This window comes from Panulirus ornatus, chromosome 20, assembly GCF_036320965.1.
Source record: "Panulirus ornatus isolate Po-2019 chromosome 20, ASM3632096v1, whole genome shotgun sequence".
Taxonomy (NCBI): Eukaryota; Metazoa; Arthropoda; class Malacostraca; order Decapoda; family Palinuridae; genus Panulirus; species Panulirus ornatus.
Window position 1 is genome coordinate 61,381,750 of NC_092243.1, and position 14,353 is coordinate 61,396,102.

Consider the following 14,353-nt stretch of genomic DNA (forward strand, 5'->3'; position numbering starts at 1 on the left):
TTGCGAGGCGTGGGCTATAGACAGGGTTGTGCGGTGGAGGGTAGATGTGTTGGAAATGAGATGTTTGAGGACAATATGTGGTGTGAGGTGGTTTGATCGATTAAGCAATGAAAGGGTGAGAGAGAGGTTTGGTAATAAAAAGAGTGGTTAAGAGAGCAGAAGAGGGTGTATTGAAATGATTTGGTCACATGGAGAGAATGAGCGAGGGAAGATTGACAAAGAGGATATATGTGTCAGATGTGGAGGGAATGAAAAGTGGGAGACCAAATTGGAGGTGGAAGGATGGAGTGAAAAAGATTTTGAGCGATCGGGGCCTGAACACACAGGAGGGTGAAAGACGTACAAGGAATAGAGTGAATTGGAACGATGTGGTATACCGGGGTGGACGTGCTGTCAGTGGATTGAACCAGGACATGTGAAGCGTCTGGGGTAAACCGTGGGGCTTAGATGTGGAAAGGGAGCTGTGGTTTCGGTGCATTACACATAACAGTTGGAGACTGAGAGTGAACGAATGTGGCCTTTGTTGTCTTTTCTCAGCGCTACCTCGCGGGGGAAGGGGTGCTATTTCATGTGTTGCAGGGTGGCGACGGGAATGGATGAAGGCAGCAAGTATGAATATGTACATGTGTTTATATGTATATGTCCATGTATGTGTATGTATGTATACGTTGAAATGTATAGGTATGTAATGCGTGTGTGGGCGTGTGTGTATGTGGTTGATTTGGGGCGTTCTTTCGTCTGTTTCCTTTCGCTTCCTCGCTAACGCGGGAGACGTCGACAGAGTATAATAGATAATGAAATAAATGTGTGTATATATATATATATATATATATATATATGTATGTATGTAAACCTAAGTTCATTATACTGTAAGTAGGAAGTAGTCATAGCTGCTTGATGTGGGTTTATTGTGGTGGTAAGTGGTGTTGTTTGAGGTGGGCGTGTTGTTGTGGTATGTGTAAGATCGTGATGTGGGTGCAAGTTGGCTGTAGTGGAGGTTCACGAGGCGCGCGCGCTTCTAGTAGTAATTGATTGTGGATGGTGGTTTGGGACTTTCCGGGAGTGTGTGTGTTGGTCGGTGAGGTGAGTGTTTGTCGCTTACGTCTGTGTGCATAGGTAAATGAATTGTGTGTGGTTGGATGTGATGCGGATAAGTTTTGTATCATGTGGTTTGGTAGCGGTATGATGGCGTGTGGTGTTACGTGATGTGGTTGTGTTTGGTGGTACGTCATGGACGTGTTTGTTGGCACGTGAGGTGGTTTGTGGGTTATGGTAATGTACGTACGGTGATAGTTGACGTAGTTATGAGACTGGGGTGTAGTGTCGCTTAAGGTTAAGATGCGATGTTACTCTCAAGATGTATATGGTTGTATGAGGTGGCTGTGGTCCGTGTGGTTGGTTTTATAGTGTGGGAGAATTTAGGTGGTGTGGTACTTAAGTGTTGGTCTGCTGTGGTGCATAGCGAGTGTGGCGCTGTGACGTGGTTGCCAGCGTTGTCGTGAGTGAGTGAGAGGTTTATGGAGGTGCGTGAGGGTGTGTAGAGGTAGGTGAGCAGGAGACTGTGTGCGTGTGGCCACGGTCTAGTTGCGGCTGCTGCCGCCACACGGTGAAACCCCGGGAGGTCAGGGCCGAGGCTACAGCTGCTTCCCGCCATTTGAAGATAAAGCTCAACATTCTTCTGTTTTAATTTCATTCCGGTTTGTCGTGTCCTCAGTATATATATATATATATATATATATATATATATATATATATATATATATGAGGAAACTCGTCAAGTTGAAGAGGACGCGTTCCTTCTTGGAAACTGATGAGAAAATCTGTAAGGGTGTTTCCATATTCACATTTGGAACCTTGAGTTACACAATGTGATGGTTGTCGCATTAAACATTTGTTATACAAGGACGAAAAGATGACAAGATGATTACGTTACCGTTATGTGGATAACAGTGTTTCAGTGACGTGCGCTATTTTTGTTTTTTAATGTAGGTCGAGTAATCGGGCAGGATTTATAAACTGATTTTACTGTGTTTAGGATACTGTGTCACTTTTTACAGTTCTCTTGGCCACAACGGTCCACTTGTGTTGTATGAGGCTTTCACAGTGGTAAAATTTGGTGGTTGTCCTTGAGTAAGCGAACCTTCCAGTCTTGGGCAGACATTTGATCACGGTATGAGGCAGCCAAAGTATTGGTAGTTTATTCCGAGTTGTTCCTCGAGTCCGAGAGTGCTTGCTCCTGTGCGATGACGTGATGTAAGTTTTGAATTGAACAACTGTATAATGATTCGCCCATGATGCCGAAGTAGGGTCCTGGCGCAAATGATAATTTTTGTATATTGGCTTCACGCAGCGGGTCCATGAATAAACCATAGATCAATTCATAGTTTTTCTCTTATTCTCTGAGCTGGTTTAGTTAACGTAATGGTGACTTTCCATCGACTATTGAACATTAGAAAAATGTCCTGAGGAGTTATATTTCATGTTACAGACGTGTCCGAAGTCACCAGAGATTCTGGTCGCACTTGTTCGGGTTACCGAGGTCATTGTTGTAGCCTACTGACAGCATATGTGCTGACGAGGTTTGAAATATGGCATCTGGCGTGGTAATTGCTTGCAAGAAGGTGGGTTTTTACCATTTATTTTTTTCCCCCGTGAAGCATTACGAGTCTTGAGTGGACAGGATTTTAATTTAATGTCTATCTCGTTACATTTTTCCTCACATTTGCTGAACATAGTGGACACAAGAGTTTAAGACCACTGGTGAACAGGATCTGATTTTAACCTACATTGTTATGGAATTAGTGATGTTCATCGCTAGGGAAGCAAGGTGCTCGGCCTGCCTGCCTGCCTGCGCTACACCAGGAACAGGTTTTGGCGGTGTTTTTCATCAACAGACGATTCTGTAAACAGAGCAGGTCGGTGTGTGTGTGTGTGTGTGTGTGTGCGTGTGTGTGTGTGTGTGTGTGTGTGTGTGTGTGTGTGTGTGTGTGTGTGTTGGGGGGGGGGGGGGAGATGATTCCACGGGGCCATGAAGCACCTCTGTTGGTCCAGGGCAACGCCCGAGTCGGGGGTCCAGCGGGGTGAAATCCCCCCCCACAGGAAACCCCGGAATTCATGGTAGATTGGGTACAGTTTGCAGAACAAAGCTTCCATTATATCTGAATAGTTACCAATTTTTATTTTTACTTTCAACAAACGAACTGTAGAGAACAGCTCGTGCGTCTCTATTACCGGAGTGGCACCAGTCTGACTCTCAACATTCGTCCTAGAGTGGTATAACAACGAATTTTAATTTAGACGCAGCCGGAAACGTTTGTGTTCAGGATGTGATTAAAGGAGTCTCTCATGATGGCGCCTCTGTGCTGAGCAGTGGCGCAACTTCTGGTGCAGTTATAGAGGAGGCATCTTTGGTGTTTGTCTGTGCTGACTTCGTGGTTCATGTGGCTGTATGTCATCTCGCCTTCACTGTCCTTCATACGTACTATACATAATCTTGTGCATTCCTCTTACAGCACTGTCACCTTGTGCACCTTTCATCTAGACTGTGTATCATCCACTCTTCGCTCCCTCACAATTTGAATGATATTCTCTCGCTAGTTATTCATGGTATCTGCCTCCGTACTGGTCACTGTTATTCATGGCACCTCCCTCACCCGTCATAGCTATTCGTGGTATCTCCCTCACCACCCGTCGCAGTGATTCATTGCACCTTCCTCACCGCCCGTCACGCTTATTCATGGCGCCTTCCTAACACACAACAGTTATTCATGGCACCTTCCTATACCCATCACAATGATTCCTGGCGCCTTTTTTTTTTTTTTTCACCTGTTACAGTTTTTCATGGCTCCACCCTCACCCGTCACAGTTATTCATGGCACCACCCTCACCCGTCACAGTTATTCATGGCACCACCCTCACCCGTCACAGTTATTCATGGCACCACCCTCACCCGTCACAGTTATTCATGGCACCACCCTCACCCGTCACAATTATTCATGGCACCTCAGTCACCAGAGGCTGCTGCATTCTTTTTTTTAACGTCTCCAGTAAGGATATTGTCACCAGGTCGTGAAATGCATCTTCGTCGCCCATTTAAGTCATTCTGTACATGGGCTGTTTCACCCGTCGCAGTTACCCACCTTATCGTATGACCCGGCTCACCTAGACCTGCCGTTACATCCATCACCCTTACAAGTCATCCAGGACACATATCTTTTACTGTCCACAGCTATCCATCACGCCCTTGTGGTGATATTTGATGCTCGTCTCTACCAGCATTGTCGTGAACCAGCTCCTAAGTGGCTGTCACGTTTCCCTCCTTGGCCCCACACACGAGTTTCTGGCATTTGCTCCAGAACATACACAGTCTTGTCTCCATCTCATAACGCCTGACTGCACGTAACTTAAATACCTCGTTGTCCTTATCTCTAGATTATTTATTTTTTACGATGAGGGCTACACCCCTAGCCTTGCCTTTTAGCAAAATCAATTTGCAAGGACTGTTAGTGGGTCCAACGTTCGTTCTCTTCCCTTACCCATTCCAGTTATTCACCCGTCGATCTCTTCCAGGTTCCACATTCACCCACGACAGCCTCCCTAACCCACTAGTGTCACCCGTCAATCTTCTCAAGTGCATCCTCGACCACACTAGTGTCCGGACATCTAACCCACGATTCACCCATCCTCCCTTACCCACTAGTGTCACCCGTCACACCCTCCTAACCCACGACTGTCACCCATCGTACCTCCCTTACCCACTAGTGTCACCCGTCACACCTTCCTAACCCACGACTGTCGCCCATCGTACCTCCCTTACCCACTAGTGTCACCCGTCACACCTTCCTAACCCACAACTGTCACCCATCGCACCTCCCTTACCCACGAGTGTCACCCGTCACACCTTCCTAACCCACGACTGTCACCCATCGCACCTCCCTAACCCACTAGTGTCACCCGTCACACCTTCCTAACCCACGACTGTTACCCATCGCACCTTCCTAACCCACTAGTGTCACCCGTCACACCTTCCTAACCCACGACTGTCACCCATCGTACCTCCTAACCCACTAGTGTCACCCGTCACACCTTCCTAACCCACGACTGTCACCCATCGCACCTCCCTTACCCACGAGTGTCAACCGTCACACCTTCCTAACCCACGACTGTCACCCATCGCACCTCCCTAACCCACTAGTGTCACCCGTCACACCTTCCTAACCCACGACTGTTACCCATCGCACCTTCCTAACCCACTAGTGTCACCCGTCACACCTTCCTAACCCACGACTGTCACCCATCGTACCTCCTAACCCACTAGTGTCACCCGTCACACCTTCCTAACCCACGACTGTCACCCATCGCACCTTCCTAACCCACGACTGTCACCCATCGCACCTCCTAACCCACTAGTGTCACCCGTCACACCTTCCTAACCCACGACTGTCACCCATCGCACCTCTCATACCCAAGACCATTCATTACCCGTCGCACCTGCCTTAACGCTCTGGTGTCACCCGTCGGTTTCCCCTCACCCACGTGTCGTGCGCCATCCATGGTACCCCTATGTAACCCATGGCTGTGGTTGACACAGGTCTCCATGGCTCTGTGTGTGTGACCCACTTTTCTTAATGAAGGATTAGGCCTGAGGGAGGCCTGACAGATGGCTTTGATATTGTTACTCGTTCATCACTTGCACCTAAAGGATTGGAAAAGAAATAGCCCCCAAATAGATTTTTACGTAAACTATTTTCCCACCAAGACACCCTCTTTAAACACTTATTTCTAGACTTGCTTCTGGAATTGATGTAATTGAATTCATTTAGAATGGATAGTGGTTACTCACGACATATCTCTTAGCACTATGCAAAAATGGGGTTAAGAGATGATGTTAGTAGGTTCTAAGAAAGACACGCTAGAATGGGTGATAGAAAATGTGTGACTGGACCCCAGAATAGACTTGGAAAACACGAGTGTGAATTTTGACCTCTCGGCAGTGTACGGTACGAGCCTTGCCATATCTGATGACTATGTGTATGTTACGAGGAGAGAGTTTTACACTCATGTTGCCCCGTCGCTTAACCTTGTTCTTAATGCGGTGTCTTTACTCTTATGCATGTACACACACGCACACACCCACCCACCCACCCACCCACCCACCCACACACACACACACACACACACACACACACCCACCCACCCACCCACACACACACCCACCCACACCACACACACACACACACACACACACCCACCCACCCACCCACACACACACACACCTCCGTTTTTAGTGTTACTGTCCATGAGTCGGCACGGGTCAACCCGGGGTAGGACCAGCATGGGCGGCAATCCTAGGCGTGGCAGTCGGTCGACACTCAACCCAGGCGTTCCTCCTTACGTCGGGGCTGGTTTATATATGGGTTCCTGGCTTTGGCTTGTATGTGTGTGTGTGTGTGTGTGTGTGTGTGTGTGTGTGTGTGTGTTTACATGCATACTCATACATACGAGTAAAGTCATGGTACATGTATACTAGGTTTAGAGTCGGGGCAATACCAGTGTAAAACTCTCATGTAGCACAAATAGTAATCACGAATTATAATCACAGACACCTCAACCTAGTTCAGTTACCCATTTACCGACCAGGCCCGAGGTAAGGATGAACACCTGGGTTGGGTGTGGGGTAACTGCCGCGGCCCAGTATTTGAACCCACGCCTCCGGGCGGGGTCCGTGCTCACTCATGGTCAGTAACGTTAAGCACAGCACCACAGAAGCCAGTGTGTTTGTATAATTCTCTACACTTAGGTTGATCTAATGTGCCCAATGACGTCCCCGGGCTGGAGCATGTCCAGTCGGATAGAATAATTAAAGTAATTAAACTTGGCCGATAACGTGTGACGGGTTAAAGTAATTAAAGTAATTATACTTGCCCGATAACGTGTGATGCTACCATCTCCCTCCACTCGTGGCTTCAGCCCCGCCAGGAGATTGTGGAAATTTAAAACAGTCCCTGATTGACTTGGAATTTGATTTATCAGAAAATGTTCATTCTCAAGCCAAAAACGGGAGGTCAAGCTTGGTTTATGCCTTCCCTCAGCAGTTAGTACCAGTCTCATTAACTGGCCAGATCACACCTGTGGTTTCCATGTGTCGGTGGCGAGTTCGCGATGAGGAAGGGATGAGTGTTGTGAATGAGCGGTATGAATGGACGCGCCTCGTGCACAGATGTTCCCTCCCTGTCCGGGGTTAGTGGACGTATTTGATGTGAATGGCGGAGGTATGTAGTAGTGTAGTGGATGTTAATTGAATGTACCATGGTGTCGGGGCGAGGCAGGTGTGTGGATCGTCACTAGATCGACGAGGGGAAGTTAGTTGAGCGAAGGCGGAGTGCTTGAGCGACTAACTGCACCTGTAGCCAGTGGTGGATGAACGGCATATTACACGGGATTCAGTCAGGGGTGGAGGAATGGCGTACCGCGCCTGAGGCAGTATTTGGTAAACGGCCTTTGAGGAGGCGGATAGGGAAGAACGGCATACTACATGGGGTTCAGTGGTGAATGAACGGCATACTGCCTCGGAGTGACAGTGAGAACGTTCTCAGTAGTGTATATGTTGGTGCTGCCACGGACGGCTGCCTGCGAACGGCCGGGGTCGTGATGTTGCGTTCTCATCTCCACCACTGATGTGGGTGACATCCATCCGTGAGCTCTGGGATTATGATAATTATGGGGATTATAACATTGTATGTGGTGTCTGGTGCCTTGTGGCCCTTGGGCTATATCCGTGTGTGTGTGTGTGTGTGTGGGGCCTGGTGCCTTGTGGCCCATGGGCGAAAACCATGTGTGTGGGGCCTGGTGCCTTGTGGCCCTTGGGCTATAGCCGTGTATGTTTGGGGCCTGGTGCCTTGTGGACCCATGGGCTATATCCGTGTGTGCGTGAGGCCTGGTCCCTTGTGGCCCATGGGCTATAACCGTGTGTGTGGGGCCTGGTGCCTCGTATCTTTTGGATCATACCTGTGTATGGGGTCTGTTTCCCTGGAAGTCTTGGACTGTAGTCTTGGATGGGGGGCCCACTGCTCAGGAGGCCTTGCATCATTGCCCACATGTGAGTGTGTGTGGGTGGTGACCAGAGCCCCTGGTGATGTCATGGGGTTGGGGGGGCGATGGCCGGGGTGATGTCACGAAGTGGGATTTGGGGCGGTGACCGGGGCCCGGGGTGATGTTACGAAGTGGGATTGGGGGCGGCGGCCGGGCCCCGGGGTGATGCCAGGGCGCCCCGGGGGTGATAGTGTAATGGCTCGCCGTGACGTCACCTCCGGTTGATGATAAACACATACTTGGCCAGGAGTGAGAGGGAGGGAGGGAGGATTAGGCTTGAAGGAGGGAATGAGGGCAGGAGGAGGGAAGGATGAATCCCTCCACTGCGTCACCTCACAGGTGGGGGAACTTCTGCCGAGAGGCGTGCAGCTCGATGCAGTTGACCAGTTGTAGTACAGGTCAGTGCTAGATAGTGTACAGGTTCCTGTGTGCGACGCCCTCATTCAGGCCCCACCCTCGTCATTGTGTAATGGTCAACCAACATGCGTCTTATTTAGTGTGTGTGTGTGACTGGAGCTGAGGTTTTTACCAGTCTTCACGGGTTTAACAGCTGATGTGATAAAGATCAAGGCAAGTGTGGAACTTGCTGATAATTCCTTGAACAGGATGGCACGATCCCTGCGGAGCACGTGACCCTTGAAGGACGACGGCGTGGCCCACCACTGCAGGCAGCATTACGAGACGTACTTCGAACGTGTGACGATACGACCTCATGAGCAGACGGTGCGACCCTTGAGAAGGACGGCACGACCCCAGGAACAGACAGTGCCTCCCTTAAGTACTGCGTGGTACCTGTGGTGGCTTAGCCCTTTTTTTTTTCTTTCTTTGACTATTACAGGTTCAGATCAAAGGTCATGAGTTTAGACATTTCTGAGAAGTAAGCCTGGTGCTCACACGTCGAAGTCCCCGCCCTCTTTCACTCCTACTCTCCCCAGGTCGGACGATTGGATCAGCCCGCAGAATAAGAGGCCTAATGTCCCCCAGCCCATCGGACCCCCAGTGTAAGCCTAATGTACCGATCGATAACAAGATGAACAGAGCTAAAGTCCCTGTGTCGGATGATAACGTCTGAGTCAATTATGGTGGATTGTCCTGGTGTGACTGTCCCTGTGGAGGCTGGCATAGTTTAACAGCAGGTGAAAGGCCATGTCAAGGTTGGCAGAGTGTTCCTGCAGGTGAAGGCCCCGTGGAGGCTGGTATAGAGTTCCTGCAGGTGAAGGCCTTAGTTCAAGGGCTTCTTGTCCTACCTTGTCCTGTGTCAGATGCCCCTGTTCTGAATAGACCTTATTGCTGTCATGGAAGAGTGTGGTTTGGAGAGCTGCTGTATCGGCTGTGCTGGGAATTGATAGACGTATGGAAGACAAGCAGAGGTGGACTGATTGGAAAATTGATAGACGTATGGAAGACAAGCAAAGGTGGACTGATTGGAAAATTGATAGACGTATGGAAGACAAGCAAAGGTGGACTGATTGGAAAATTGATAGACGTATGGAAGACAAGCAGAGGTGGACTGATTGACTGAGCCACCTGGTTCAGAGTGTTGGCTGGAACGGGATTGACTTGGCCCTGTGAATGTTGCCTGTCTGGGCAAGGCCGGCCGGCCGGCTCGAGTGTCGTTGTAGAGTCGTGAGTCAGGCAGGCAGACGTGGCAGGCCAGGCGTGTACCCAGCGATAGGCAGGCGTCGAGCGTGTGTTGGGGAGGGAAGCCAGGCAGGCACACACGGGGAGGAGGAGGAGGAGGAGGAGGAGCAATGGGTCACGGCTGCTTAGGGAAAGTGGGACTGCTCGACGCCGCCTCCTGCTGCTGCTGCTGATTCACCCCTCTGTTACCCCCCACCCACCCTCACCACCTGGTGCACCCGTCTACCCAGCCTCCGTTTGCTCCATACCAAACATAACTAGACAAGTGCCAACTGTTTCATCCATAATAATGTTCTTCCTCCGATACCAGAAAAGTAACATAACTTTGCTTTTTATAGATCGTTCTGTGATTTGGTCTCTATGTAATCCAGTCACCGTTGTTCATCTTGCTGTAAGCTTCACTTAACATGGTTGTTCATCTTGTAACTTTCACTTCACATAGTTGTTCTTCTGTTGTAAGCTTCTCTTGACATGGTTGTTCATCTGTTGTAAACTTCTCTTAACATGGTTGTTCATCTGTCGTATCTTTCACTTAACATGGTCGTTCATCTGTTGTAAGCTTCTCTTAACATGGTTTTTCATCTGTCGTATCTTTCACTTAACATGGTTGTCCATCTTGTCAGCTTCTCTTAACATGGTTGTTCATCTTGTTGTAAGCTTCACTTAACATGGTGGTTGTTCATCTGTTGTAAGCTTCACTTAACATGTAAACTTCCGAATAATTCATCGTGTTGCCCAGAGCATGTTAACGCTTTTCTCCCTATGTTACCCGTAATGGTGCACCATGTATCCTCTTGGCCGCCACCGCCCACAGTAGAATAGCCTCTCTTAGGGCAAAGCTCAGCAGAAACTCTACCTGTCCCTCCTTCCCCGTCTGTGTTTGCCCGTCCGGGCCCCTGGCCTGGCCCCGTCGTGGCCATTCCACCACCTTCTGTCAACTTGTCTCCCTCCTGGATGGCCGTATCTGTCTCACCCTAAACCCCCGTCTCTTCCCTGTCCCTCCTTGGATTTTATGGTTCACACTCCGCCCGTGGCTGCCTTCCCGTCTCCCGCCCTGTCCGCTTCCTCTCCCGCCTGCAGTTCTCGGTGTTCCTCCCACGGTGGTTCCTGCCTCCTTGTGTTCCGTTCCCACCTCAGTCTGTGTGTGTGTGTGTGTGTGTGTTTCACCCTCGATGTCGCCTCCTCTCCTGATTCGTCTCCGGCCCTGCCTGCTGTGTCCGCTCCCCTGCCGTTGTTCCCCGTTCCTCACCCCCCACGTGTTTCCGTTCCTCACGTTCCACCTTGGCCCTTTGTGACCCTCAGGTCTCTCTCTCTCTCTCTCTCTCTCTCTCTCTCTCTCTCTCTCTCTCTCTCTGGCTGCCATTTCCTGCCTCCCAGCCTCGCCCTGGCTCACTGCCGCTCACGCCAGTACTGTCTGCTGCCCCACCCACCCTGGTGCTGTGTGCTGCTCACGCCAGCTCCTGGCCACTCCTAGCCCGCCCTGGACCTCTGTCGTCTTCACCTCACCAGCTCCTCTACCTCCCCCCCCCCTCCTCCCTCCTTCCTCCCACCTGCCCTTCCGGACTGATGTTTGACTTCCTGCCTGGCTGCCTGTGTGTGTGTGTGTGTGTGTGTGTGTGTATGTGTGTATGTCTGTGTGTCTGTGCTGGCCCTTCGTGACCTTTCTTTGCCCTTGTTGCTCTGACCTACCGCCGCCATCATACACCCGCTGCTGCTGCTGCCTTTTCTCTGTCTGTCTCTCTCTCTCTCTCTCTCTCTCTCTCTCTCTCTCTCTCTCTCTCTCTCTCTCTCTCTCTCTCTGACCTGGACCATCATGAATCACCGAACAGTATCATTCACGACGTCTGTAGAACTATTCAACCGCTGGGGTAAGGCATCGGTACAGTCCCATTTTTTGTCTGCGCAGCCGCTGCGCAGCGAGGCGCACACCTCGTGGTTAGGGTCAGTCACTGGTGGTTCGTACCTACTTATATCGTGAGTGCTGGAGTTAGTGTTAGGAAAGGTTGGCCATGTTTCTTTCACGCATATGTAGTCCATACATACGTGCCTACGTCCCTAGAGGGGTGACTCGCATGTCTTTGTATGTAAATCCAGAGCAATGAATCTTCACAGGGCCAGAGGAGGGGGGGTGTGGCGTTTGCGGTAGGAGTAGGGTGGCGTGTGTGGTAGGAAGGTCGTGTGTGTGTGTGTGTGTGTGTGTGTGTGTGTGTGTGTGTGTGGAATTGGTTGATAAAGTTGTTTGTATAGGGTTTGTGGAGGTGAAAATAGGTGGGCCAATCATTGTAGCTGGTCTATAGTTGGTATTTTATGAGAACAGTATATATATATATATATATATATATATATATATATATATATATATATATATATATATATATATATATATATATATTGTTGGGTATACAGTCCTCAATTTTACGGGTCACCAGTCCTACTTTCCTCAGGAATATAGTCCCTGATATTATGGCTGTAATCTTGTGTGTGTGTGTGTGTGTGTGTGTGTGTGCGCGATGGTTAAGTTTTTCTCCATCACCAGTCCACATACTTACTTTATCAAGGTTACGTAGTGCCATTTTCTTTTTATGTTAAAGGCTCTAGTCACGGACAGATGCCCTTATTTAGGTCAGGATTTCAGTTATGGAAAAAATAGTAGAGAGAGAGAGAGAGAGAGAGAGAGAGAGAGAGAGAGAGAGAGAGAACGAATGATCTTGAAAGGGAGAATATGAGAACTGTGAATAGGAATTGATAGAGAAAAGAGGATGAGAGGTGTGTGGTGTAGGTCTAGCCCCTAGCGTAGCGGAAGGTGGGCAAATGGTGATTATGACACGGAGCCAGGAGGGTAGTAGTACATCCCTGGGCGGCTGCTGTCTACAACCTCCTCGGAGCTAGGATGGTAGTACATCCCTGGGCGGCTGCTGTCTACAACCTCCTCGGAGCCAGGAGGGCAGTACATCCCAGGGCGGCTGCTGTCTACAACCTCCTCGGAGCCAGGAGGGTAGTACATCCCAGGGCGGCTGCTGTCTACAACCTCCTCGGAGCCAGGAGGATAGTACATCCCTGGGCGGCTGCTGTCTACAACCTCCTCGGAGCCAGGATGGTAGTACATCCCTGGGCGGCTGCTGTCTACAACCTCCTCGGAGCCAGGAGAGTAGTAGTACATCCCTGGGCGGCTGCTGTCTACAACGTACTGAATAGTTGGCCTTACAAACCGTAACATCAGATCAGTATTTAAGTCACCATGCAGCTTCTGATGAACTACTCTTTTAGAAAGCTCAAACTGCGACAGCATTGAGGTTGTGAGCTAGATTCTTGAAGTTATACAGTTAACAACAGTTGTTTTATCATCGTATGTGTTAGGCTTGCTTGCAACGTGTCATCACCTCACTGTAGGCTGATGGGTCCGGGTGTTGATGATTGTCACTGAACATTGATGAAGGGGGATCGAGGGAACCCCTGCTGATCAGAGTGTCTGGCGGCTCACCGTGATGTAAGCGGCTGACGAAGACTACTGTCGTGTTGTAGGGCTGTGTCCATCCTCCTCAGGGGTTAAAGGAGAGTCTGTGTGGCTGTAGGTGTCTTAGGGCTTCTGACGTAGGAGGTGCTCAGGTTCGTGATGGGTCCTTGTAGAAATCGAAGGCACAGGGGATGGTATAGACATAGGGGAGGATTTCCAGCCCCCCCCCCCCCCCCCCCCCCCCCCGCTCCCTTCCCGTTTAGTCGCCTTCTACGACACGCAGGGATTACGTGGGAAGTATTCTTTCTCCCCTATCCCCAGGGATAATATATATATATATATATATATATATATATATATATATATATATATATATATATATATATATATATATATCGCACGCCTCGCAAGGCGAGGCGTGGGCTATGGATAGAGTTGTGCGCAGGAAGATGGATGTGCTGGAAATGAGATGTTTGAGGACAATGTGTGGTGTGAGGTGGTTTGATCGAGTAAGTAACGTAAGGGTAAGAGAGATAAGTGGAAATGAAAAGAGCGTGGTTGAGAGAGCAGAAGAGGGTGTTTTGAAATGGTTTGGGCACATGGAGAGAATGAGTGAGGAAAGATTGACCAAGAGGATATATGTGTCGGAGGTGGAGGGAACGAGGAGAAGTGGGAGACCAAATTGGAGGTGGAAAGATGGAGTGAAAAAGATTTTCTGTGATCGGGGCCTGAACATGCAGGAGGGGGAAAGGAGGGCAAGGAATAGAGTGAATTGTATCGATGTGGTATACCGGGGTTGACGTGCTGTCAGTGGATTGAATCAGGGCATGTGAAGCGTCTGGGGTAAACCATGAAAAGCTGTGTAGGTATGTATATTTGCGTGTGTGGACGTATGTATATACATGTGTATGGGGGTGGGTTGGGCCATTTCTTTCGTCTGTTTCCTTGCGCTACCTCGCAAACGCGGGAGACAGCGACAAAGCAAAAAAAAAAAAAAAAATATATATATATATATATATATATATATATATATATATATATATGTGTGTGTGTGTGTGTGTGTGTAAATATGTATATATGTAAGTATTTCTGTTTTCCTCTTCTGCTGGCGATGGACATGGGAAGAAGGCGGTTGTAGAAGACCCTCGCTCACGAGGAACCGGAATT

General features: G+C 49.4%; 1 protein-coding gene across 2 annotated transcripts in view; it reads left to right on the top strand.

Annotated features, from left to right (window-relative positions):
- The window catches only part of Clic (chloride intracellular channel protein 5), a 153,723-nt gene that overhangs the window by 4,157 nt on the left and 135,213 nt on the right, over positions 1 to 14,353 (top strand). Inside the window, exon 1 of one of the 2 annotated variants that reach the window (XM_071675064.1) lies at positions 1,500 to 1,543. The exons of the other annotated variant lie outside the window; for it this stretch is intronic. The gene's annotated coding sequence lies outside the window, so the exon portion shown is untranslated. Of the gene's footprint in view, positions 1 to 1,499; positions 1,544 to 14,353 lie in introns of those variants that run through there. 2 annotated transcript variants of the gene reach the window in all.